Source organism: Ornithodoros turicata, chromosome 1 (genome assembly GCF_037126465.1).
Source record: "Ornithodoros turicata isolate Travis chromosome 1, ASM3712646v1, whole genome shotgun sequence".
In the NCBI taxonomy this organism is placed as follows: Eukaryota; Metazoa; Arthropoda; class Arachnida; order Ixodida; family Argasidae; genus Ornithodoros; species Ornithodoros turicata.
Genome location: NC_088201.1, coordinates 218,740,940 through 218,768,300, shown reverse-complemented (window position 1 = coordinate 218,768,300; position 27,361 = coordinate 218,740,940).

Here is a 27,361-nt window from a genome sequence, read left to right as displayed (position 1 = left end):
GGGAGGAGGCGCCTGGGTTTATGCCGTAGCCGTGCTCAAATTCCTGGTTTCTGAAGTGCTCCAGTAGGCGCGCAACGCGGCTGCCTGAAATGAGACGAGGATCATCCCCCGTCACCGCCTCGGGCTCGCCGTTCTCTGCTGGCAGTTTGTCTTTAACCTCTCCAGCGTCAACATATAAAGTCGTTGACAAGCTGGCACTACTAAGTGAAAGAGGACGACCCGGCTCATCAGACGAGTGCTCGGTCGTATTTTGCGCGTCACACCCAAGGCTCGTTTGCCGAACGTCTGGGAGGAGGCGCCTGGGTTTATGCCGTAGCCGTGCTCAAATTCCTGGTTTCTGAAGTGCTCCAGTAGGCGCGCAACGCGGCTGCCTGAAATGAGACGAGGATCATCCCCCGTCACCGCCTCGGGCTCGCCGTTCTCTGCTGGCAGTTTGTCTTTAACCTCTCCAGCGTCAACATATAAAGTCGTTGACAAGCTGGCACTACCAAGTGAAAGAGGACGACCCGGCTCATCAGACGAGTGCTCGGTCGTATTTTTCGCGTCACACCCAAGGCTCGTTTGCCGAACGTCTGGGAGGAGGCGCCTGGGTTTATGCCGTAGCCGTGCTCAAATTCCTGGTTTCTGAAGTGCTCCAGTAGGCGCGCAACGCGGCTGCCTCAAATGAGACGAGAATCATCCCCCATCACCGCCTCGGGCTCGCCGTTATCTGCCACTTGCAAGTGATTCCACTTCTGTAGCCCACTTATAGCCAGCCACAGACGCCTATTTAACTGCATATCACTTTTATTTCTCATTTTTACACTCTCAGCTGGTTTTAAAGCAATGTAAAAGAGCACTGAAGTACGAAGACAAAAACAGATAATGAATGAGCTGCAACAATTCATTTCAAACTGTTACGGAAAAAAGTTAATGCCCTTATTTGCACTGATGTCATCCTGTATTCCAAGTTTTACAGCAAAGGGAGTAATAGACACAGAAAAATGACATTAAGAATATTGAAGCCTGTGAAGTTTTGATATTCACTGCTACAATCTAATTTAAAAGGCGATAGTTCACACAAAAGCCAACGAGCAGAGCTACCATGATACCATGTACCTGACAGATGTTCGCTACTCGGATAGGTCCCAGATGCAAATTAGTCACGGTAAGCGTTTCTGCCAATGAGGAAGCTTGAGAGAAGTCACATACTTACAGACTACCAGTAGCAGTAACTGAAGCTCTGATGTCAGAGCCCGACGGGCACATGTGTTCAAGGGCTTAATCTCGCCAAGAATGACACGTAGAAAAGTAGAAAAAATGTTTTTTCCCTCAACGCTCTACAGTACTGTTCAACATAAGAAGGAAAAGGAATCTACTCTGTAAACTACATACACTGTTGGAGATAATGAAAAGCTATAGTGTGCCAGGAGAAATACTGCAGCGCCACCATGAGCCATAACTAGGGGGTGTGCACTTTCTGCGGCAGCGTAGTGCCATGTTGCCAGTCTTAACAGTCAATACGGAAACGGAGTGAGTATGATGAATTATATTATCTGGCGCAAGCAGGAAGCGTGACCTCACTGTGTCCAGCCGCTCTGTCCGTGGCGCACTCATATTTGGAGAGCTGACTGGCTAGATTTATTTTCCCTTCGTAAGTTGAATATGAGTATAGTGCGCAATACAGTTTGTGCACGAAGCCATGAAAAATGTCTATCAAAATGCCACAACCCTCTAACACGACATGTCACCACAAATCTTGCAAGCAAAGAGTACATGGTGGCAACCTATAAAAGTGTATCAATTGCTGTGTGCACATGCATATTTGTTCCATAGACATGTATTCTTAATATCCTCCTCCAGATTAACCGCAGTAGTATAGAGCTCTGTTTTCTGCTTTTCGCATTCCTGTGTCGGTTTGCAATTGTAATCATTACTCGTGCAAAATGAATGTGAACATTGTATTCGGTATCGAGGGGTGGTTCGTGCTCGGTATGATGCTCACCTAATTTTGTTCAAATCCTTGGAAAGTCTCCCTTTAAGTCAGTTCAATTGTAGTAAAGTTTGAAGTGTAAGTTTAGAGTCAATGAGCTTTGGACAAAATTTTCACCTGTCCCGAGTATTGGGCATTGCATGCCAACGCAGGGCACACTTTTATTCGTCGCCACCAGAGGAGGAACTTATGGCTTAGCTTACCCAAGGAAAAAAATGCAACGAAACTTGAAACAATACAAAGTTTAGCAAACTTGGTACCAAAACCAAATGACGAAGCTTTCACATCTAGTTAACTGCTCTTGAGACATCTGTCTTGCTTCTGGCAATCATTTTCTTGTTCAGGCCAGCCCATAGTACCTTAGGCTTTCTGTGGAGGTAAAATGTATTATTTAAGAGAAAATTTATTTTATAACTCAGTGCTGACTATAACTGAATTGTTTATTCAAAAGGCCATTCACTCATTTCAAACCCACCATAAACTTAAAAATTGACATTACATTGATTGGTTGTTATATCATCAGGGACATTTCAGATTTTTATTTTACAGCATGATATGGGGTTCGTACATGGTATTAGCGATATAAACCAGCGGTGAAAAGACACGAACGAGGAATAAGGCCCAAACGCACGCTGGACTACTAACAGTTTATTCACCAAAAGTGAACACAAAAGGTTACACTCCTATGCAACCATGACTTATCTCTGTCTGTTACAAGGAATTCGGGGTGAACCGCGCCCGCAAAGCCCACGCGCTGCTATCTAAAAAATATACGCGATAAGATCCGTTGATAAATCAGGAGGGACGGGAAGCAATGCCGATGGAAAAAAAAGTGCACTACAATAAAACAACAGCTGTGATACCACAGATTCAAAGCATACAACCAAGACTAATGCAAAACTCGCAAAGCTAACCTAGGTCCAGTAAAAACGTGCACTCGTAATCGATGATCGAAAGTGATGGCTCGCATCATTAAACTGTCGATAGTGAAGCGTGCATGTTATCCCTCATTCATCTTTTCACCAGGTTTATATCGCAGCATATTCGTTTCAATATGCACCTTGGATTATGTTGTCTTTGCGGTCTAGTTCTTGTGATTACCACACAACACAACAACGTTCTACTCACTCTCAAGCTCGAATGAAATGGCCTTACCAGGTCTACAAAATGCATGTTGATTGCCACAACAACAAAAGTAGTCGCCTTACCTTGTAATTACGTGTGGTCGGATTCAGTAGTCCATAAAATTCAATGCAGCGTTCCCGTTCACGCCATAACTGGCGCAGCACAACGGTTCAACGTTGAACGACGCGGATTGGATCGGATTGGATGACCTCCTTTTGATTCTGTCCCTAGCGATGGCGATGCCGCCAGACTGCGCTACTCCCACTTTCTCAAAGATTGTTGTCAAACTGGTTTCAGTGTTCCTCATGTCAGACCCCAAGTGGGCCGTCTAACCCACTTTAATTTTCGCTTTATCACCCAAAATGTAACCATACTGGACTAAAGTGGACATTGTCAAGTCTACTTGCTGGCAAAATGGAACCACTTCATTCCTTCGTGGTATCCACTTGGAGCTGGAAAGGAACCAGTTGGGAACCACTAAGCATGCTTAGTGGTTCCCTACTGGAACCACCTGACTCTGAAGTGGGACCAGTTCAGCCCACTTCGAACCACATTGGTAGTCAAGTGGATCCACTTGGGATACCAGTTCAAATTTCCGCCTGGGAAGGTCTTTACTGTTGATCTATTTCTTCTCTTCATCCTGAACAGAAGCAGCAGCAGCCAGCGGGCTCCTCCTGTCGTCAGTACCCAAACACAATGTATAGACACGCAAACGCGCGTGCATTCGTCACTTCCGATGTTGGTCCAGAAAGATCACGTGGCTCAACGGTGCGTGGCGCCATCCATCGTGAGAATATGACATGAGCGGGTTGGATGATTCCGCCTTAACCTGCAGTTCTCAAACAAAATACGAGGAACGAAATAAAAGGAGGGAGGAAAAATGCACAAATGGGCAGTACACGAGGGTAAAAAACTGCAAGAACTCAACGAACTCTGCACGGAGGGCCACGGCCAGAGAAGCGACGCCGGAACGCGATCTTGTTTTGAAGAGCTGCTGCCGTGTTGATCGAGTCGGGCGCCGTCAAGTTTCTCTTCCGTATTTCTCCTCTCCCAGCACATTCTCGTGTGATTCGAGCGACTATGGGTGCCGCTGTCACCCGTACGTCACCGGTGTTGCGAAATGTCAAGCAATGTCCGCCGACATGAGTATGTCGCCCGCCGTTCGAACGTACAAGGTCTTTGGTCGCGTCTTTCGAATACTGAGGTACTGAGGCATTTCGTTTCTCTTTGTTGCAAGCGTTCTGATAACATGCAATAATGAACAGCTTTTTGTGCGTGAATCGTTTGCTCCACTGGCCTTTGCAGAAACGACATGTGAGATGTAGTTTGTGGTGGATTGTAACCGTCTTCCGCTCGACGGCAGTTCACACCAAGGAACTCAAGTACCCACATCCGTGGCTATGAGGTTTTTGCTGCTAAGAAAGGTAGGTCTAGCGATTCACCGCAACGTCATATTGGTTGTGTCATCGTCACCCATGTGAAGTGTCTGGTGGTTCCCTTGGGTTGCAATTATATTTACGTGTCGGCAATCGGACAACAAAGCAAGTGCGTTGTGAAGCGCGGCTGTGATCTTTAGAAGCTGTATTTGCTGTCGTTCCTTCGTTGCTCGATTTGTTTGTACGCACTATAAATGTAAAAGGCTGGGAGGCCTAGTGCTCTGTTTTTCCTTGTTTCAACGTGTGTTCTTGAAGGCAGCTCCATGCTTTCAAGAGATTCTGATTTACCCTGCATTTAGTGGTCTACAGACGCCGTATTTCCTTGCGTCAAAGTTTGTTGCGTCATTGTTTGCCCAAGAATGTGTTTGTTTCGCACAAGGTTTAGTGTTTTATGAAGTGGCCAGTGCTCAGCTCGTCGTAACTGTGAACACTTAGCATTTGCAGCACCCGTGCCTTTGGAAACACGACTGAAGCGCATCTGAGATCTTCATAAACACATAAGAGGAATTCAGAGTTCAGTACAGAAAAGAAGAGTACATATTGTACACATCGTATTTATTTCTCATAACTGTTTGTGTTTTAACATGTTTAGTGTTCAGGTAGGTAAACAATACTACATAAGACATCCATAATCAACCCTTCGAGACTGAGGGACACAAACAAACGATATAACACAAGCTCGCCTGCTTCCTTGCCTCCTTATACTACGGTGTTACATAGGCTTGAAGTCAGCAGTTCAGGCACCGAAGAGAGGTGAAAGCCCCAGTAGTCATGCGACATGCTCTATTTTGCACTACAAGAAAGAGAAGCAATTTGTACTATTTCAAATGAAGCGCTTTTCGGTCTACTGGCGCAAATCTGCCTTCTTCGTAAAAGAACTGTCCAATTTGCCAAATTGACGGAGAGTCTTGTACTGCGCAGGCTTTACCGAGGACGTGGACCCACTTGCATACGTCTCAAGGAAGAGGGCACTATGTTCAAACAGATGAAATGTCGCATTTAGCTCAAATGGCATAATAACTGAAATACAAAACAGATAATAATTGGAACTGCTAAGTCCTGTGATTTATAACCTGGCACACAACTCTATGCAAATAGAACCAGGACCAAAGAGAACACAAAAAAAAACGAATAAAACCGTCGGTGATCAGCCACGCTATGCAAATGATACTTATGCAGTGTTTCATGAAAAAAAAATATATATTCAGCAATGGTAGACACATGCAGGATATGATTTTTTAGCATTAGCACTACCTGTAGATCTACGTATACACATTATATGCTACGCAAGCGTAACGTTTGTGCATGTGCAAGCAAAGGATGCATTCTATTTTGCACTGTCATGCTGCTCACCCAACAACTGTATTGACACCAATGTTATCAGCAAATAAGAGCGGAAGTGTGTAGAGGAAATCAGCCCACTAGGACATTACGTCACCGCCGGTCAGGACTCGTGTAGAGGAAGACCATCGTCCTCCACTACTCCACCAACTATATGCAACGTAAGTCGCTGCACAGGCTTTTACAGCATGCCCGGAGCAAGTTGAATTTGTTGAACGTAGCAGTACAGCACAGATATCGAATTATTGGTAGGGTTATTTTTGGTAATGTAAAACAAAGCACAAACAGTTGTAAGAAGAACAAAATCTCCTGACGACACAGTGCATCGAACGTAGTCTTCTTTTTTTAGAGGTGAGCTACATAGCATTTACTGGAGTTGTTTACGCATGTTATCGCGGTGAAAGACTTTAGCTGCCGTATACTTATGCATCTCTGGTTTGAGAGCAGAAAAAGGATAGCACAGTATGTGCACCTCCAGTTCTGCTGAATGCAAATGGACATAGTCCACGTGAGTAAAGATTATGAGATCAGGAACAAAAGGATGTACTTCTTAAAAGCAACCAAGCTTATTAAGGCGCCGACAAAACCACACAGACACACATACATTGGATGATGATGAGGTGGGCGATTCACCATGTCAATAGAAAAATGTCTTTCCCAACATCGTATTTGTGCACATGCTCCAGTCTACTGGAAAAAGAGAAAAAAAGAACTTGTGTACGATATACAGAGCATGAATGGTAGGGAAGACCATGCTGCGAAGAGGCATCTGTAAGTGAATCTATTCACTGCTTTTAACTGCTCTGAATAGTGGGCTGCAGTGATGCTGCTGCCTCACCTCAGGGGTTTCAGGCTCAATTTAGAAAGTTACCCGTAAACATGAAAGAAATGCAGATGAGTGAAGAGAAAGTAATGATATACAATATGTTCAATACATATGTTCAATATATTGCATAAGTATTCCTTAAAAGTATGGTTTCTAGGATACTGCTAAGCAAAGCTTATTTTTATCAACGGAGCACCACCTGAGCTTATTGACTATGTTCGGTTCTCATTTTTGTGTACCATAAGATTCCAAGTCGCGCAGATGAGCATTAACTCATTTACAGAATCGTGAAATATGGGATAAGCATTTAGAAATTGGCTTGTTAGCCCCAATAACGAGAAGTACTCACACTTTTGCTCCGTCTAGGTGCATGTTCTTTCCCCGCTGTCGACAGGTATTGTGATGGCACTACACAGTGTTTCAAACAACACTGAGCTCCGCATCCAGCAAGTTGGAAAGATTCAGCGTTCCCTTCGTAATCGCAAGCCTGGAAATGTTCGCTACAAACACGATCAGTTAATATCACCGCACCGAATTTCCATTCCGGCCATCCGATTGCTTCGTGCCATCAAAAGCTGTTCGTCTCGTCACTGGGAACTATGTGACATTCGATGTCCCTCGAATATCAATACATATTATTAACCAACCATCCAACATCTTCTCGGTATATCGGCGAAACCTAGACGATGGGACCATCGCGCGGAAGCTGGCGTCATGGAGATTTCCGCTCCCGATGAACGCATACGCGGGATAGTTGGGCGCATGCTCCAGCGGTTCCACGACACCTCACGGTGACGTGTCTCGGACTCGGCCGTGGTTCCGTCAAGCTGCTCGTTGTTTTTCCGCGCGGCAGCTTACCACGGCGCGGTGCCAGCTATACTTCCTTCGCCGCTACGTTCAAATTCACTCCTGAGAATACTCATCGCACGAGGAAGGTAAAATGCTGGTTCTAGCCCTACTGGAAAATCCAATATGATTTCTCCACCGAAACAGGTAAAACCAAGTATAAATATATCTGTTTCAGGTATTAGCAATATGGAACATATAGAGTCCTGATATTACTGATGTTGCAACATAATGCTTCCTGATATGCCTGACGCTGTGACATATCAGCCCTTGATCTTACCTATATTATAATACATAAGCTCATAATATGCATGACATTGCGACATATCGGCTGCTGATAATACCGATAATGCTGGTGCAGGTGCATAGCAACGTGGTGAATCGAATAATGAAATGAAATGGTGATGAAAGCGAAATGGTGCCATATAATCAGTACCCCTCAGACTGTGAATGGAACAAACAAATGGTTGTCACAAAGTGAATGTATGTGGATATAGGATGTAATCTGGACTTTTCGTGCCGGCGCATATGCCTTTAAGCTGTCAGGAAAATAATTGTGATGAAAGCGACAGCAATACTTGATAATTAATATTCCTCAGGCTGCGAATAAAAAAAATGATTGTCAAAAAGAGAACGTTTGTGGCGATAGGATGTCTTTTTGTCGTTTTGTGCCTCCATGATTTGTCGCTCAGACCCCAATATTACTTACATACAGGGTATGAATTTTCATGCAAATGCATATTTTCCCCTTGGTATTGCATCACATGATTTAAGACAGCTTGTGCTATTCGTTTGGGATGAATCGGAAGTGTTTTATGTTTCACCTGACTGCATATTTTACTACATGTATTCGGCATAAAATGCATGAATAATGCTTATTTAGCCACTTCAATTGAGGAATTGCATTGCGTCGTCATCGACACATCATCCTCATCGCAGGGAATTGCAGCAGTACATGGAAGCCGACATATTCATTCTTGAAAACAGTTTTACTCAAGTTCACACAGTCCGAATTACACTCAATGAGAAAAACATCACTTAGGAATATATAAGAGGTACGATTCAATAATGCGCACTTGTAGTAATGACATAGAACCTAAGCATATATGATAATGAAAACTGGCATAATAACATAGGATATAAACTTGTTGGAAGCAGTAAGTACTACAATGCGCACAGGTAAAATTAGTATCACAAATATCAATATACTCTAAAACGCAACAAAATCGACAGTCGTACGCTCCAGAAAAAGTGGGTGATGGTAACGTGAGAGGCACGGATGAGTTCATGTTTGAAATATTATGAAAAAGGTAACTCTGCAACAGCCTTAACAAGAACCTTAAAGGGAGAATCCGGGACAATCCGAAACTATTATAATGAGAAATACAGTTGGTTTGGCAATCGGGGACTCGTTAGTTACCAAAAGAGCTAGGAAGCTCAAAACGAAACCGAAACTTCTGCAGGTACCCTCTACTACCTCCTATACAATGCGTGACGTCACCGGTACTCTCCTGTGGGCCAGTGGCTGTTTTTCGGGCACGCGCTTTGTAACTTCGTGTCGCATGGATGACCAGTCGTCTGCTTCCTCGATTTCGTTCTAAAATATTCGCTGGCGGTAAAAGTAAAACCTACAGTAAGCTGTGCACGAGGAATACCGTTGAGGTGAAGCACATTGTTGCTTGACTGCTTTTTTGTGGAGGAGCACCTAATCACTCGAAGGAAAATATTCATTTTCTAATCATCTGGACAACATGCAACATGGGGATGAGAAATTGTATTCACTGAAATTGACGTATCATAGGGTACTTATTGATGTCGCACTGTTACCTCAACACGTTTTTGCTGCGAAGTCTCCTTTTAAAGGTCGGCAAAAGCTGCATTATAGTATTAACCAGGAGATGAAGAGAGAATGGGACACTTGTGACAGATTATTTTGCGAAAAAGAGATAAGCGAGAGGCTTTACGACGACAGGCCTGGGGATGTCGTCCCATATACTGCTTCATAAGGAAAACATCTGAGGAAGTTACTTAATATAGTTGAATAGTAGTATAGTAGTAAATATTTAGTATAGTTTAACTTACTTAATATAAGGTGTGCCAAGTGGATTTAGATGTTATCAGTCACGTTCAATAACATTTGGCAGATCACAAACAAAAGTATTCTCTTCAAATGCAAAATTAATTAGCACACAGGGTTTCTGAACACGCAGCATGTCAACGACGAACACAGATGGCACTGGATCTAAAAAGCGCTATCTGATGTGGTCTGGGAAGGCACTATCTACGGTTATTATTTCCTTGCAGAGCAGTACACATTTCCGGTCAGAGCTTGTATTTACAGCAATTATCCGGGAAACTACGTAATATTCCTCCTCCACAGTTCTTATAGCTGAAGAATTGCTTCTTACAGCACGTGCATAAGCTATCCTATGATACACTTGGTCATTGTACACAACCCTTTTGAACTCACTTGCTATATCTGGGCAGCTGCCATACGCTTTTGCAAATTCAACCTTCTCTGCAGCTGTAAGGCACGTGGCCTTTTCCTTATCCAGCATGCAGACGTTTCCGATGTAAGTAGCACTTTGCAGCCTCTTTTCTCCCAGCATTCTCATACATAAAGCCTTTGTACGACTCGTGAGCATGTTTGCCGCAAGATGCATGTAGAGCTTTTGCGATAGGGCAACCCTTTCCACTATGTGCAGCGGAATGGTCTTTGATGCCGTGACGAGCTTCACTAGTGTCCCATTACCGCTTTCAAATACAAAAGCTGATGTGCCCAAAGGGGTCCCATCAGTCGAGCTGCTTTGGGCAGATGGACGTTGAACCGCATACAGCCCTCTCCATAAAGGGCAGCTGCTCCTGACACGAACTGTTCAAGGAGATGCTCTTGAAAAACAAAAGAAAATTATGGAACCAAGCAATAAACGAGCAAGCATATATAATTTAATATATACAAGGTGTTTCACGAAAATCCCCCGGCTGAATAATTCGTGAACAGGTGGCGCTATCGAAGAAATTTCTTTTTGGCAAAGATCCTTGGGACATCGACCATGAATTGAGTAGTGAGCGGCTCATTTGCATACGCTTACTAATTAGATGAAGATCTTAACTTTTAACTTTCACTTCGCACGCCTACGTAACTTCTGTTTTACGCATGGGAACCTTCGGCGAAAAATATTCCACGAAAAAAACAGCAGCGTCACTTAGTGATTTTTTTTTAGTAATTAATCGGTTTCGGTTTACATATCTGGATGTTAATTTCGTGTTCATCCGCCTGGGTGACACACGGGGGTGACAGTAGATTAGGAACAGCCGCAAGAGATGCTTTGATGTTCCTTCTCAAACCGACTGGGACACAGCACATCCAGTTCTGTCGTTCCGTAGGTGAGATAGCGTGCTGTTATCATTGATGATGACGAATGCGAGCACTGTGAACTAGTCGGTACACTTTCAAAAATTAACTGCACCACATAGTACGCTGCTAGTCAACCGTCATCCCGAATGACAACGTTCTCGCCCGATTTGTTGAACAGGGGAGGCGGAGCCTTTCTTTTTGTCCTTATGTACAGCATCATTGGTACTAAAAAAGAAAAAAAAGAAAGGCACATGCCTCCCATACTTGTCAAACCCAAGGCGCGTACGTTGTCCGAAGGCGCGTACGGGATGATGGTTGGCTCTGATCGCGCTATGTTGTGAAGTTCATTTTAAGAGCGTAGAGAAGGAGAGGGAACACCAAAGCGTATCCTGCGGTCTTGCGGCTGTTCCTTATCTTCCGTCAACCCCGTGTGTCAACCAGGCGGATGAACACGAAATTGATATCCGGATAGGTGGTCCAAAGAGCGCGTTGGTGCACTGCTCCGCCAAAGAAATATGTAAACCGAAACCAATTAATTACTCGAAAAAAATCACTAAGTGTCGATGCAGTTTTTTTTCTTGCAATATTTTTCGCTGATGTTCCCGATGCGTAAAACAGAGGTTCCGTAAGCGTGCGAAGTAAATGTTAAGACATTTATCTAATTAGTGAGTGTAAGCAAATCAGCCGCTCATTACTCAATTCATGGTCGATGTCCCAAGGATCTTTACCAAAAGGAAAGTTCTTTGATAGCGCCACCTGTTCACGAATTATTCAGCCGGGGGATTTTCGTGAAACACCCTGTATAGCATATATAAGAATATTATTAGCTCCTTACCCGCTTTGTGTATCATCTGATGTGTGATCTTCTCAGCGAGGAGGATGTGCAGTGCATGTGAAAGTTTCGCAAAGTGCCTCCAGTACCTTTCTGGGAGTATGCCATGGGTGCAAGGCAGACTGTGGAAGAGCACCCAGAGACGCCACTGACTTGCCTTCCAAAAGGAACGATCAGTGATAGTCCTGAGCAGACGTGTGAAGCAATGAGGTGGTTTTATGCTGAGAAGCCGCCTTTCTACAGTGCTCAGGAGAGCAGGGTTCCCTGGAAAATGACATTGCAAAGGGCAAGGGGACACCTTTGAAAATGTGTTCTGCTGCTCAAACAGTATATCGTACTCAAACGCAAGTGCCCCCAACACGCATACAAATAATAATGAATAAAGGTAAGAAAGCATAAATCAAGCCTGAACAATACAAACAGCAAGTCCTCACATGTTTAGTACAGAAAAAAACTTTGTACTAACGTGCAAATATCTTCAATAAACAAGCAACAATTGCATAAATAACAATTATCGGCCTTAGCTGTGATTCGTAGGCAAACTAAGCTAATTTTCTTCAGGCAAATTGTAATAGTGTGATCAGCATCACTACCTGCTATTTATACCAAAGTAGGTATTAACAAATCTATTAATAGCCTTTTCAACCTGAATACACTTTTTGTTGTGGCGACTACACAGGATGCGAAACAAACCCAGAACATCTGTCATGATACCAGCTGTTTTAGCTGGTGCCTAGGACGTGGATTTTTCCTTCCTTCCAAAGTCTCTTTCCGTCGCGTACCTTTTGAATGCCAATCCTCAATTCCCTTCTCATTAACTGCATAGTGCGTGGTGCCTTGAAACCCTGTGGCCTAAGGCTACAGATATGAAATATTTACCGATATAAAACTGCTGTTCTGAGTGGCATGAAGCAAACGAAAGCTCAGCGAACTGCCAGGCAACACCTTGCAGAACGCAGTGCGTATAATCTACAGTGTAGCCCCACACCGAGTTAAAGGCATGTAAGTTGAGGAGTGCTGAAGGCCCCTTTACACCGTTGACAATGGTCTTGAACTGGAGGGCGAGGCCCATATCTCTTGCCACACCGTCTGCTGCTCTTTCAGCACCTCGATCATCATACAAATACCGCATGCTCCCTGAGGGAAGAACAAATATGGTTTTTGCTACGAATTTGCTATGGAATTTGCTTGAAATTACCACTAGGGAAGAGGCAACGTAAAATACCCGGAGTACGTGGGCTTGTCAGAAACAGTGTATCAGAGTCAAATTAAATGACATTTCAGTACCCACCTTGGGTGTACTTTCCCTTTGTCAGGCACCATGGGCATACAAAGTAGCCATTAAATAGGACAAAATTTTGCACAGCTGCCCTGGCAGGTGCATCGACGCAGCAGCAGAGAGAATACACTCGTGACGTGTAGGCTCCCGCGTTGCAAGTCCACGTGACAGGCTCCATGCTGTTCAGCTCATCCACAAACTCTTGCAGAAAGAGGGTCATGTTCTGGTATGTTTTCCCGAACCAGAGGCCGGCTAGGATTGGGTTCTTGAAACGAGATTTTGGTGGCAGCTCATTTATGGTGAACTGTATTGGCCAAATTGATGTCTTTGAAGATTTGTAAATTAGACTGCCGTCAGTGTTGAACGCTATTGTGAGATCTGTCGATTTCAAAGTGCCATTGTCTCGAAGCTTGCGGTGGGCTGCTGCACTTGTAATGTCGGTGATATCATTTCCCGACTGTAATTCATATGATAGCTTCAGTAGATTACGCACTAGCTATGTTATTGACAGTTCGATATGGTGCTTTATCTGCTTGGCTATTTTGGCAATTACACAAAAGCACCCAGACGTCCTTAGCTGCTTCTGGTTGTATATCTTTCTGCATGTGTGACATTGAAACTGACTGCTGAGAAGTGCTTCACATGATTCGCAATAGTGGTGATATGTTACAAGTGGTGCATTTTTCTTACACCAGAGTTTTCTGAGCAGGTATAGTGTTGGTGGTACCACAGTTGTACCAAACAAAGTCAAATAGTGTCGATAATGGTGAGCAAGTCCTGCAAAGCAACCCATGAAAGGCCATGTCCAACCACAAATGCCATGATCATTATTATTGCAGCAGCTACAGTAGTTTGAGTCCCTGGCAATGTACCGCTCGGAAGCTGGTCGTCCGGGTCTTCATCCATACTTTCACATGTGTTAGAAGAATGTACATGTCTTTGGTGAGCATTGCTAGGACTACCTGCATCTTCTTCTTCACTCTCGCTTAACAGCAACAAAATATCTTCCATTTCCGAATTGCAAGCATCCTCTTCATTGTCTGGTGCAGCGTCGCTCTCAGTGGGCATGGCGTCGCTCTCATCATCAGTGACGCCAACAGTATCATGTTCGAAGCAGGAAGGCGGGCTACAAATTTCCGGATGATTCTCTTGCGCTGTCACGCTCGTGGGCACTTCACTGTTATGTTCACCAACCCCCCCTGTCGAGACGCCACTTGTCCAGAAACACGGAGAGCTTACGCTATCGTCTGAGTACTCTTCGTTGGTAGAACCTCCACTAAGCATCTGGTAGGTGCCAGAACTCGCTTCGAGATGCTGTACACCAGCCACATCTTGCAGGGATTCACGTCCACTAGGAACACATTCAGTCGTTGAAGTTCCCGCGTCACCTGAGTGAGTTGATAAAATGTGCTGCTAACCACCTTCAGTACCGGCTCTTCTCATGCGGTTTCGTCGATAATAGCGAGTTTGTGTAGGGACCTTAAATTCCACATCTTTGTGCAAATATTCTTTGAGTCTCCGCTGTCTCGGAGGCATATTCCCAGAAGTGGAATACAGTTCCGCTATTGTACTAACTGTCCACGATAAACCGCCAAACAGTAGTAAAAGCAGCCGGTGAACAATATTAGAGAACACAGACAACAACAGGAATTAAACAACGCATGACTGGCACCATCTTAACATGGCAGTGTGCGTTGACTCGGCTTGGCCAGTTGACGACTATAAATTCCAAACCGACTCATTTCGTTTTCCATCTGCGAATCATTGTGAAATATTAAATGCAAAAAAAAAAGAAAAAGAAAGAACCCTCGCGTAGCGTTAAAAAATACGAGAGTAAATAGAAAAGTAGTACACCTTTGTGGTGGTAACAGGTCGCTATCTAGCTTTCCAAGAATGATAAATTTGTGAATTAGCAGCGTCATGTAGCAGCCCGCTGACTTCAGTGACGCTTTTACCACGTCTGGCAACGTTAATTGGCAGCCGTGGGGTGATAGCAGGAGAGTGAATAACGGCTTAACACGTGGGTTTGCTTTCCGCCGTTTTGTCTTTGTGGTTTTCCTGCTGCAGCGTTTCTGTTTTTGTCTGGCGCGACATGTATGCGTGCGTACGGTATAAAGACGAGGTAGACGTCATCTTGCCGATCCATTTGATCAAGAATTTGAACCCGCGAACTACTGATGACTTCGACCAAGGCACCACGAGGAAGGCGTTTTGGCAGTGAAAGACCGGCGACGGGAAGGGCTACTACAATACAAAGGTCAAATTGCTTGGAAGTAAGTGACATCGTCTGTGCAAATTCCAGTCGTGGCGTTTTAATTCAGAGGTATCTTTCATGCTAGGGAAGGGCGCCGTTTGCAATGCTTATTATGAAAGTAGCTGCGTTGTATGACGAAATCACATCACAGTACTTAAGACGCTTAATTGTGTACTTGAATGTAGCGTAATGAGACTGACAGCAGTCACATAGTACGCAAAATCCGTTCTTTAAGCTCGGGTTCCCATACGCCTCGTGTAAACGAAGTGCGTCGGCTGTCGTAGAGTTGCAAGCAATTGCGCTTGGGTGAACCTCACTCGAGGCTTGTTATTCACGAACACGTAGGCCAAGCGATTGTGGAGCCTCGTGAAATTGTAATGGCGCGTTTCCTGAAGCTGTTATTTTCCCATTTCAGACTCTCTGTGTGAACTTATTCAAGATATGTCAAACAAGCGGATGCCAATTCCTGACATTATAGATCTTCCAGATTGCGCACAAATCAGTGGGATGCATCAAAGGAACGGACAATTTTATCTTGGTTTCCCATTTTCAGTTATGAGAAGCCTGAGTTGTGCCTTGCATTTCGACAGTGTTACATTCTATGCAAAGCCTTAAAATATCTTTTGTCATGCAGCCTACTTTGTGTAAGTCGCACCTACGTATCTCGCTGGTCTTCCGTGATAATACATAGTTAGACTTTTTTGTTGTTGTTGTTGTTGTTGTTGTTGCTCAATACTCTAGTTTAGGTTGCCAAAAATCCCAAAGTCCTGAAGGAAACGCGAGAGGAAACCCAAGGCAAGCAGCTGAACCAAATCATGAGGAAAAGGAATCTTGCAAATGCCTCTGAGGGGGGGGGGGGGTAGTGAGAGCATAGAAGCTGTCCCACGCAAGGTATTTCTTCATGGAAAGAAGCGCCTCGAGCTTGAACAGGAAAATCGCAGTCTGAGAGAGGAGCTCAGAGCTGAGCGGAAACTCTGCCGCCAGATACAGCATGTTCTACTTCAGAAGCATAGTACAGTATACAGCATTTGACAAAGAAAATGTTGACACTGATGACGTAACAAAACACTGAAATGCATGCGGCATGGCGGCACATTCTGTGCTAGCTGCTGTGTATTTTCTTTGCCTCTCATTTGCTTGCATCATTATTTTGCTTGCCCTCTGCATGGCTTTAGCTACTGCAGGGGTGTACGCTCATGTGTGTCATTCTGCGTTGCACTGGTGTCAAGCTATCCCACCTAAAATTTTCACTGTTATGATGCAATATCTAACTGGGCTTTTATCACATGGCTTTGCTTTCTCTCTTTATTTTTATTTTTTAGCAACAGTGACAAACTCCTTGAATGTTGCACTTGCTGCGGATCCACTGTCCACTGAAAGTGAATGCATGGTTAGTTGAACGCCAGTGTGGTTTGTTTTACCATTTTTAAAGCACTTCCACGTATTGTATGTAATTTTGCAGCATGCGGAGCACATCCGTGGGCGACCATCTCTGCTTCCTGTCCCGCAAACTGCGGAGCCACTGAATGATAGCAGTAGATCATCAGATGTAAATACATTTTTTTCTTTGCACGGCATGAGGCTAGGTGAAAGCATGTTTCGTTGTTGAATATTTGTCAGTGATGATAAACAATGCTGTGCATGCTAATTTTTTATTGTTTTCATTTTCTTTTTGTATCTCCACGTAACGACACAGTTTCAGTGTGTTCCTTAACAGCACTATGTCGTCTTCTAATATACTGTAAACTAGCTGAATTTGAATTTATTTACTACGTGTCTTTCAGGAATATTTGTTTGTGAGGTGCAGAAGGTTTGCATCGGATGCCCCTATCCTTCCTGAAGAAGGTGGCCCTTGTGAGGAGGTAATTCATTCGGAACATCATTGTAAATTGTTAGTAACATCGTCAGGTGGCCGATGTTGATTGCTTCAAACCATTGCAGAAACACCAACAGAAAAGGAAAGAATCTCAGGAGATATCACCCTACCCCTAAGGGGCTCAGGCACTTTGTCTTTCTTTTTCCTTAATCGCTAACACAATGTATCACTCACAGTTGCTTATACTGATTAGCATAATACATTTGCATTGAAAGTGTCTGCTCCTCACACTAAATGTGCGTAAATCTACAGGAAGAGGAGATAATTCCAACTGCTGCTCGTGAGCCTGCAGCTCTTTGCAAGTCTTCACTCCATGACCAGGACGGGCCTTGTGCTGTACACCCAACAAGTGACGACATTGTTCCTTGTGTGACTTCACCACAGATGGCGCCCGGTACCGCACCCTCCACCACACCAGTGCAGACAATTGTCATTGATGAGGTGTGTAATGCTTTGTATGGGTATGCTCAGAACATGTTGAATCATGTCCTGCTGGACCGCTAGTGACGTGTCATAGGGTCATTTTTTATTTAACTATAATGCCAGCCAACTGAGGTCGGCCAAGGCATGAATGTACATACATCATTCAACGTACAACAACATTTCACTAAGTCGTATATGTAGCATGTAATCTATCACAAAAACACTGCGACGATTTATTTATGATGTTACTTCCTTTTTACAGCAGAGGAACCTCTCCACGCCGCAAGCTCCCCACCGTATTCGTGCAGCCAAGCCCGCATCGCGACCTTTCTTGGGACGGTCATGTGCACAGAGCGTGCCAACACGGCCAAGCCTGAACTTTGACGGCGATGAGGTTAGTAGCTCTTCCATCAGTCCACGACCAGCTGAGCGGGCGTTCACACAGGCCAACTTTCTGCGCCAACTCGGACCAACTTTGCAGTTGGTGGCAGTCGGCCGACATCACCGACCATGACCAACTCGAGTTGGTGGGAATCGGTCGCCGAGCGAAAACTTCGGAGAGTTGGTGGTGGTCTAACCAATCAACGCGAGGAGCATTGCCCCGTGACCCTCGAGGGCGTCAAGCGATTTCGTTTCTGTCGTACTGCCTGGCATGGATTCAAACCCTACAGAGATACATGATTTTTTTTTGGTTGCTAGCGCCATATAAACGTACCAACAGGATTACAGGATTATTAGACACTGGTGATCTTCTGGCGAAGTAAAATGACTTCGTTTTGATTAATGACAGTTAAAAAAAGTCACCAGCGGTTGGACTTGAACCCATACACCCCGATTGCCGTAAGGTTGGTTGTGGGCGGAGCGAACGAGTTGGTACGTGTGAACGTGGAGACTGTACCATCTTGAAGTTGGTCCAAAGACGTTGCTTCGAGTTGGTCTGAGTTGGTGCTGGAAATCGGGCCGTGTGAACGCCTCCTGAGCAGTCTGCCTCGAGGTACTATGGCACCATTGTGTCAGTAGATATGACAAAAATTGCACGGTTTGTAGCGATGAAAGCTCCTCGACGGCAAGTCATATATTCATGAATGAAATCGTTCAATATAGAGAAAACCAGTCTAACGCGTTTTGTTGCCGAGAGAGATGTCAGTAAATTAGGTGAAAGCAGAAAACTGCCGATGTTTGGTATGGCATACCTCAGCCCCTCCAATACAATTTCCAATAACTTTGCAGTTATTGAAAGGCCAACGCATCCCCTAAATCCAGCTGCAAAAATATGTTGCACTATTTTAGCAGGGTGAACGCAGCAAATTCTTCTCTGTGCCCAGGTCTCCCCGTTGCGGCCTTCACTCCGACCACACCATCGAGTGGCACGCCATCGCGCGTTTCCCATTTCACAGGGCCTTCGGTCTCTCTGATGTTGCATTGATTCCCACTGATGACACTTAGTTGTTAACACCTCCACATCGGTATTCTTATTTACGTGCAAAATTTTTATATGACATTCTGAGAACAATTGATGGCGTCTGTCTATTATACCGCTGTGACTGAGAGTGGACTACTGACCGACTTTATGTAGCTGAGTGTAGCACCAACTTTTGGAACAGTTTTGTCAATACTGCACAAGGTGTGAATTTTTTAATTAAATTTAAATTTGGGAAGCGCTGCGAGTGGCTGACTGCTGGAGGTGCCGTCTTTATTACATCCGCAAAAAGAAGTAACACATTGCATAGGTATCATGCCTTTCTGCAATGGGAATTACCGTGACATCTATTTGTGACATATATTAATAAAAAAAATGAACGACACTTTCTCACGACAAGGGTTCGCCTTGTCTGGCGTGGTGCAACCTTACTCTTTATCGACCAAATCCTGTCTAAGTGACCAAATAATGAACGGGCTCAGGGGATGCATATGCTACCTATGCAATGTAGCTGGACAGTTTTTTGTTACTTCTTTTTGCAGCTGTATTAAAGACTGCACCTCCAGCAGTGAGTCACTTGTTAGCACTTTCCAGTGCAGAATTTTTTAAAGCGCACACCCTGTGCAGTATTAACAAAACTGCTGCAAAAGTTGCTGTTATACTCAGCTACATGTCGCGAGTCAGAATTCCGCTCTCAGTTGCAGCAGCATAATAGGCAGACGCCATCTGTTGGTCAGCAACGGCATATAGAAGGGTTGCACGTAAATAAGAATGCCGACGTGGACATGTCCACAACTAAGTGTCATCGGTGGGTGATCGAAGGCCATGCGAAATCGGAAACGCGCGATGGGAACCTGCTTTCGTCTTCACTCAAGGTCATTTATAACTTTTTTTTTTTTTTTTCACGGAAATCAAAAAATGTCATCGGCAGACCTTGGTCGATTTAAAATGGAAATACCCAGTTGTATCACTCTCCATCGAGAATGAGGTGGATTTGCAGTTCACTGTTGTTTATTTACAGTGAGCAAGCTGGATATTATTTGTACCTTATCTGCGGCTCCAGGTCTAACCGTGTGCTTTGTACTCGGTGACAGGTTGCCCTTGAAGAGAATATAACGGTCAACAAGGAAAGGCTCGAGGCGGCACTGGGAGCTGCCAAGGATTCGCTCTTCTGCCGGGAGGTTGCGAGGCTCATTGGGAGGAACTTTCAGAACGCAGTGTGACGGGGGAGGCATGTAGCTGATACGCGAAGAGTGGGGCAGTTGGCAAGAAACGTCTCACACCTAAGAAGATAGACGCGCTAGGAAGTAAGTTCCACAGACGCAACCTGTGTTATTTTCTTTTACACTATTCTGTTTACCGGGTTTGAGGTAACTCGTTACTGCAACTAAGTCCCTTTTTTTGATAACTTCTAACTTAACTCTGTACTTTTGCGCTGTGGTAACTTTCAGAGGAACTCGTTCCTTTTTCAGGTAACTTTGCCAAAGTAACTTAAGTTCCAAGTTACTTTTCACTCGCTTTTCACTCACGTCCAATATTTTCTTGCTTTCTCTCCGGTTCCTTCATGGCATTTTTTGCCATAAAACGTGATATTCGATCAGTATTTTATTCAGTATGACAGTATTTTATTCAGGAAGTAAGAACCGCTGCCACTGAAACGAAGCTGAACCATTGTGCGTCCACCGGGAGTAAGATGCAAAGCGTTCGAATAGACCTCTACCAGAGAAACGTCATCATGAAATGGTAGACAGACTGAAACCGAAACAAATCAGAAGGCCTCTGCCTCTGCTTTTTTCATGTTGGTCATCAGGGCAGTACTACTCCTCATGTCCTATCAAATAGAGCTTCAATATGTCATACGTTTTATTTACGATCTAGATGGCACAGTTATGAATCAATAGCACACCAATGCTTGAGTTAGAAAACTAGAAATATGACACAACTGCAGAAGCGGTGGTTATTCTTATATTATATATTATTACTGATTTGATTTGGGTTTTTTCTTGCCCGTTAGCTACTAGAAGGTTATAAACGTATTATTACTATTATGACTGCATTTGAAGATTATTGTTATGTTATTATGTATGACAGAGGTGTTATTGTCTGTTCTCTCTCGCAGTAAAGCCCCCAAATTATTGTTTATATAGTTACAGAAGATCTGTGCTTCTCACCTTGCTTTGTGTACAGACTATCTGTTCTCTCTCGCAGTAAAGCCCCCAAATTATTGTTTATATAGTTACAGAAGATCTGTGCTTCTCACCTTGCTTTGTGTACAGACTATCAGAATTGATAGATTACATCATTTATTTCAGATGCGTTCTGGGAGTATTTAAAGAGAACAGGGTCAGAGAACAGTGTCTCTCAGCAGATGACATTCCATGTTGACAGTCCATGAAACCTTTTGTCGGACATAAACAGGAGAAAATAAAAGCGAGTAAAATAATGTTTTTGCTATGTCTGCTCATCTTGACAAGTACAGGTAAGTGTCACAACTGTGAATGTGTTTGACACGCTAGCTAGTGTGCTGTGGTTGCGTGGTTACAGGTGTCCCATATTCCACATTTAAACCAATATGGCTGGTATTCTGATATGTCATGTATGCTGATACAGCAGTTATACCGATATGGCATGTATGCTGATACAGCAGTTATACCGATATGGCAGTTATGGATGTATCCCATACCGGGACCAAGAATACGATATCACGTTATGATGGAAAAAACTATATCGGAATTTCCAGTAGGCAGAAGCAGAAAAATGTTTTCTTTCTGATGAAAACGAGAAAAAAAATCGTTTCGTAGTCTCTTTAAGCGTGTTGTGAAGCACGCCCTTTTTTGATGTATTCAACTTAGTCCTTGCGTAGGGTAGTTTGAGGAAAATCTGATCTGTAATTTGATGCTTTTGCTTAGTATGCAGTAATTGTTTTGCCATCACAAGGAACCAGCACATATTTCTTAAACTGTTTGGGAAATTTCTGAATAAATTAGGGCCAGAGTTTTCTAATGATTCTGATAGCAAAAGAGAGGTAGCTAAAACCGTCTTCAAAATAGTCTATCCTGCTCTAGGGTCTCATGCAGCATGTGCGATTCTGTTACACGTGAGCCTCTGTACCAGGGACGTATCGCAGTTTTGAAAGAGGAAAAATACATACTTGGACAAAACAGGAAGATAAAAACTACAAGAACACCAAAAACTTTGCAAGGATAACCACGGCCAGTGGAGCGACCCCAGGGGGCGGTCTTCTCCGTGAGGAGACCCAGGTCATCTTGACCGAGTGGGCGCACGGTTCGGATAGGATAACCCTCCAAATCCTCTCGTATTGTTGTTGCAAACAGCACAGATTCCCACATTCCGAGCTATCTCCTGTCACTGTAGCGCCGTCGTCAACATTGCATGGCAATAGGAGACTTCGGTTTGTTTCTGTTATAGTCGAATATTCTCCAGAATTTAATCGACTGCCCTCTCATAGCGGAATTTGGCCACATGACACGCTTCCAGCCAACCATTATCACGAAGGACATCGTTATCTACACTGATTTCATGAAAGAAGGAGGCGGACGCCTTTTTGTGACACGCTGTCATGTCAATTGCTACAAAAAAGGCATACGCCCCCAAGTTTCTAACAAATCGGGAGGGATATGCTGCAATGGCTGGCCTTCGATCCAAGCTATTTGCTTCGTACTTTTACGCGGCGTCTTCACATACAGCTTCAGCTCCGCTAAAAAAAGTAAGAAAGAAAAACTTTCTTCGTACTTGCGATAACGTACTGCCCACTGTTCATCTTCTTGACTTACCATATTTGCTGCTAGTGTTTCAAGTTAGATAGCGAGCTCAACACGTATACGGTTTCGCCAAACACGTAGTGGTATCACACTGGTTACATGGTTGACAGCGACTCTAGACCAGCGTTTCCCAAACTTTTGGCGGTGACGGACCCCCGGAAGCGATGAGAACCAATGAACGGACCCCCCCCCCCCCACACACACACACACAAATATACCGGGATACGCGCTGTGTACACTGCATTGCAGACTGCGTTTAATATGCGCGACAGGGTATAACGAGGAACGAAATTAATGTCATCTCTCAAGATTGATAATACCAAACAGAGGTATCATCTGTAGTGCCACCATCGCTGCAAGAGGTCCCCAGGCTGCCAAATATAAAATGCGCTAAACACAGGAACACTCTCAGTCAGTTCGAACTCGAAGCAAAACGATATGACGAACTGTATTTCCCATGCTAGCCAGTGCATAACCAGCAACCTCGTCAGCTGCCGCGTGCTTTCGAGACAGCTTCAGAAACGATTCCAGACTGGTTTCTTCTTCTTGTTTGTATGTGTATGACTCGGACAAACGTGCATTGCAGGACGTTTCTATCAGAAATTAGAAGCTAGCCGTTGAAGCATGCTTGTAGCAATTTTGGAAGTTCTGGGTGTTTGGAAGTCGGGCAGCATGTACGAGCGCGTGTTTGTGGGGACGAAAATCCTCATTGAAATGTGAGAGACGGTCGCGGAGCCCCACGGGTACTCTCGCGGACCCCCAGGGGTCCGCGGACCACACTTTGGGAAACACTGCTCTAGACGATGGCACGTGTATTACCTGTCTTTGGGTCTACGTCGCACGCATTGTAAGGAGCTCCAACACCCGCACTGGGAGCCAATAAGAGGCACAAGTAGAAAACGCGAAACTTCACTACCATCTTGACGAACAGCGAGGAGGAAATGGGGATAAAGCAACAGCCCTCGCGCTATTGCCTGTTGCCATTGCCATATTGACACACCTGCATAATAACGTAGTAGGAAGGCCAAAGAGAAGCATACGCGTACCATGATTATTCCTTAATGACAGCGCGATCAATCTGTTTGACTGTCACCGTTATTTCCTGTAGGGCACAACAATTATTGATGATATTCAATAGAGGTCGTGGTTACATCTTTTCTCATCTCAGTTAGTGCCGTACCTTTTTTTTTCAGCTTACCCGTTGCCGATTCTCCCGTGCAACCCCGTCTCATTAAGGGAACAGTGCTTCAAGTAACGAAGCAATGACTAAGAGTTGAGGCAGAAGTAAAGATCATCCTTGTTCTTTACTAGCACTTCAAGGAACAGTGGCCTTGTGTTGGAGAGAAAAAATAGATGTGAAGAAGAAGACAGCAATAATGGAGATCAGTACGCAGTAGTGGGACTACATGCGCTGGAACACAGCTGGTGAGACAGGTCGTTCCAGGTTATCTCTCATAAACGTATGAGACGGCTCATTTTGCTGATGTGAACCTGCATTGAAAGTTTCACAGTGAAGAAGATAACAGAAGGGGAGAAGATGGGCACCACGAATAGCGAAACTTTTGCGGCTCTGGCATCACAGCCCTCGCCGTCGCCAGTCTGGCAGGGCACGGGCAGCCACCTGCTCACGGTTGCCAATGCGTATGGATGCAGCTCTGAGCTCTGTGCTCTGTCGGGAGTATGTGTGCTTGGAAAATTTCGTCAGGCTGACAAGATGGCCGCAACACCCATGTCTTTCAACGAGCCCAACCGAGTCCGGAACCCGGGACACCTTTGCTATTTACACAAGTACCATGCAGAGTGCCTTCTTGACTTTGGACGGCCGACTATCTGGATCACGAAACACAATTTACATTGATTGATTGATAGATGGATGGACGGAAGACAACTAAGTCAATGAGGACAAGTTGCTAAGACAAGCAAGCTATTCTAAAGGTCATGTTTTCTTATTCAGCTAGACTAACCCACGAGTTGTGTTTGACCCACCATAACCACTTTTCATAAGATTTTTGGAAAGGCTGGAGTTACCCTGCACTGCAAGATGGCGGACGTTGAAGTTTCGAGCGCGCTCGTGCTAAATTATAAAGAGCATCCAAGGAGAGGAAGTGACACAGTCTGGTTACGTTTTTTTCTGCACGTTTTCCCGTCGTATTTAATCCGGATACCGCGGAATTTAAGCCTTATACCGTGGAATTTAATCCTCATGCCGCTACTTGTAATCCTTATGCCGCCACTTTCAGTCCTTATACCGTGGGATTTAATACTCCTTCTGTTAAATTTAATCCTTGTGCTGCCAATTTTATTCTTTATGCCAAGGAATTTAATCCTGAATTCTCGGGTTATCTTTTCAATATTCTTATCACTACAATGCGACAGTGTGGGACAACCTGTATGATATATGACATGTTTTGACTATTTCCTCGTTTACAGCCATACACTGACTTTTTTGTGACTATCACTGCTCAATGCACTAGTGTGTGATAGTGTGGGCTGTGGGATGATGCGGCCGCACGACGGCACCGTTATCTCGCTGGGAGAGGGCAAACTGGCTGTCTCTCCCGGCGAAAATTATTTAACTCGAGACCGAAAAGACACGAGGGCCTTTGTTGAGTTGAGCGCAGTCCTTAGAAGATTGCTCCCGCACGGTTCACTTGGAGACATTCCATGTAAGTTCCTAGGAATGTTTCCGGTGTACGCTTTCTCCGTTCACTGGTTAAGAGTGTGCTTTTCACTTCTGTCTGTGTCTTCCGGTGCAGCAGTTGAGTAAAAGACTGGTTGGGTTCTACCCCAAGTGGGATTTAGAGGGGCGGAATCCCACAGGGCCTGCGCCTACATAATTTCTGGCCTGTTGTGACCATTTCCTCGTTTACGGCTATAAATTGACTTTTTATGTCTACTACTACTCTATGCAGTACTATGGGATGCTATGGGACTACTTGCATAATTTATGACCCATTATGACTATTGCCTTGTTTATGGCTATAAATTAACTTTTTATGGCTATGCCTACTTTATGCACAACTATGGGGTGGTATGGGACTACCGGCATGATTTATGACCTGTTTTGACTGTTTCCTCATTTACAGCGCTAAACTGACTTTTTTGTCATTATGCGTACTCTAAGCAGTACTATTGGATGGTATATAGGTGGGTAGAAATCCAGCGAACCGGTAGAATGTAGGAAGGGAGTTGCCTCAGGACAGAAGCCGCCGATATTTCGAACAGAGACTGTTCTTCTTCTGGGCACCGTCCTCATCATTGGCATGGTATTTAAAAGATTAGGTGTGACGTGTTTAAAGGTTCATGCGAAATGTGGGTCAACATCTCGGAGGGAAGAATGGTTCCGTACGGGCTTTTACGGCCGGAGTGAATGGCTGCTTTGTTAGAGTGTGGAGGGGATTATGTGAACGTAGTGATCTAGGCTACAGACCGGTTACAGAAAAATGGAAGGTTCACGAACACGTGGACGAAACGGGACAACAGGCAAGAATTGGCAAGCATAGCGAAAGATAAGGAGGTTAGTGGTTACGTGGGGGCCATTCACTCCGGCCGTAAAAGCCCGTACGGAACCTTTCTTCCCTCCGAGCTGTTGACCCACATTTCGCATGAACCTTTAAACACGTCACACCTAATCTTTTAAATACCATGCCAATGATGAGGACGGTGCCCAGAAGAAGAACAGTCTCTGTTTGAAATATCGTCGGCTTCTGTCCTGAGGCAACTCCCTTCCTATTGGATGGTATAGGACTACCTGCATGATTTATGACCTGTTTTGACTATTTCCTCATTTACAGTCATAAATTGACTTTTTGTGACTGTGCCTGCTTTATGCACTATAATGGGATGGTATAGGGCTACCTGCATGATATATGACCTGACATGACTATTTTCCTGTTTATGGCCATAAATTTTGTGGCTATCACTGTTCAATGCTCTACTCTGAGATGGTATGGGACTACATACATTATTATTATTTATTGATCCATCAAGGGGCCTTTAGGCCATTACATGAGGGAGTGAGCACGTACGCAACACACTGGCACTGTACATCAAACAGCAAACATACACTGAAAAAAAAGCAAAAAATACAGTAGACAGAAAAAGATTATAACAAGATGAAAAGCAAATAATATATCTACATGAGAGAGCAATGATGTGCGTGTACATGGAGCGGCAATGGTCAAGCAGACTCTGCGATTAATGCGTTGGTAAATTGGATATGATCCGTGAGTTCTGCAATATGCCGTGGGAGTTTATTCCAATCTGATGATGTTCGTTGAAAGAAGGATGCCTCGAATGATGTTGTACGTGACCGAGTTAGTAGTACCTTATGTTGATGGTCAACGCGGGAGGAAAGATAAGAACGGGAGCTGATGTAACTACTGCGGAGCGCGGGACAGTGATATAACTTGTGAAATAATGACAGTCGTTGAATCATGCGACGTGTTTTAAGGTCGGTGAGCTCAGCTCGGACCTTGAGTGAGGTTACGCTTGTGTAAGGTGAATATTGTTGAAAAAGGAACCGGGCAGCCCGATTCTGCAAGCCTTCGATATTATTCGAAAGAGAAGTTTGATGGGGATCCCATACGGC